General features: G+C 34.7%; 1 long non-coding RNA gene across 1 annotated transcript; it reads left to right on the forward strand.

Moving 5' to 3' along the window:
• Positions 1-509: 509 nt before the first annotated feature.
• LOC109593101 (uncharacterized) lies at positions 510-1343 on the forward strand. The gene is made up of 3 exons (XR_002190732.1): positions 510-961; positions 1067-1162; positions 1312-1343. It is a non-coding gene; the product is annotated as an uncharacterized LOC109593101 (long non-coding RNA).

A 1343-nucleotide genomic window follows, 5' to 3' on the forward strand; every position in this document is an offset into this window, starting at 1 on the left:
TGTACATGTACATGCTCAATGGCACATGGACACTAATTTGCCAAATTAAAACTCATCAATTTCTGTAATTGTATTCTAGTTTTCACCAGAAGATGAGTCCATCAGTTTGATAGTGGTATAAGTTTATATGGACATGTACATGTACTTGTAGTGTGTTTACATCATCTTTATCTTCTCCTTTCCCTTTCTCTCTCTTTCCCTCATGTGAATAATGGACGTGTGTTCTTGGTATGAGGGGTGTGGTCAATCTGGCGGTATGTACATTTTAAAATTATTTTTTCCATTTAATAATTTATTAATAAACTAATGTGTACATGTACATGTATATGAAATAATTACACAAAGACTAATCTGGTACTAATAGTTTTATAATAAGGTAAAGAAGAACAAGTTTGTTTATGTTTCTTGTCTAGCCATAGTCTCCTTAGTGTATTATTGGTCCTGAGAGATTCCATCAGTACCAGTACTCCATCAGTATCAATGTTAGTACGTTCGAGAGAAAGGATAGATAGTGTGTGGTTGTAGAATAAAAGTTCAGCTAGTGACTGAGCACTGGTTGAAGTGATGTCAGGATTCTTATGAAGATATAAGTCAGTAATTGTTTTATTATTAATTAATGATTGTGTTAGTGCAATGACTCCATCATCATTGATGGAATCATCACTGATCCCTAGTCTCTCTAATGAAGTATTTTTTGTTATTTTGTGAGACAGTGAGAGGATGACATCTTTTGTTATTTTAGTGTTAAATATACTAATCCTCTTTATTGTTCTTATGTCTAGTACTTGAGACATCATCAAGTATACAATATCAGGTGATGAGTGATAGAGGTAAATGCCCTGATGACTGTCTGTTAATTGACTGATCACTTCCTGACATTGACCTGCTGATGGTTTAGTGAGGGTTACTCTATTACCGATCCACTCCACCTCTCCAGTCTCTTCTCCTAATAATAAACACAGTCAGTCAGTTAATGTGTGTATATTATTATTTTAATACAGTATAATAGGTAAAATGATAATATTATATTATTTTATTAATGATGTTTGTTTGTGTGTTGTTCCAGGTGATGCTGGTTTTTGTACCAGTAAGTCATTACAGCTGCTAGGATGGAATGGGTGTGGTCTATCTTTTATCATGTGACAGGAAACAAAAATCAATTGTACGTTTTATTAATGTATTGGAATCAATAATTATTGTCCCTTTCTCTCCCTTCATCACTCCCTCCGGCTTTACTTCCCTCCATCTCTTTCTCTCCCTTCCCCTTTCTCTCTCTTCCTTCGTCCCCTCTCTCTCTCCTTCTCTTGTAAGGTGAAGGTCACTGTAGTACTTATAAACTGATT

This window comes from Amphimedon queenslandica, unplaced genomic scaffold, assembly GCF_000090795.2.
Source record: "Amphimedon queenslandica unplaced genomic scaffold, v1.1 AMPQUscaffold_2860_Cont25140, whole genome shotgun sequence".
Lineage (NCBI taxonomy): Eukaryota > Metazoa > Porifera > Demospongiae > Haplosclerida > Niphatidae > Amphimedon > Amphimedon queenslandica.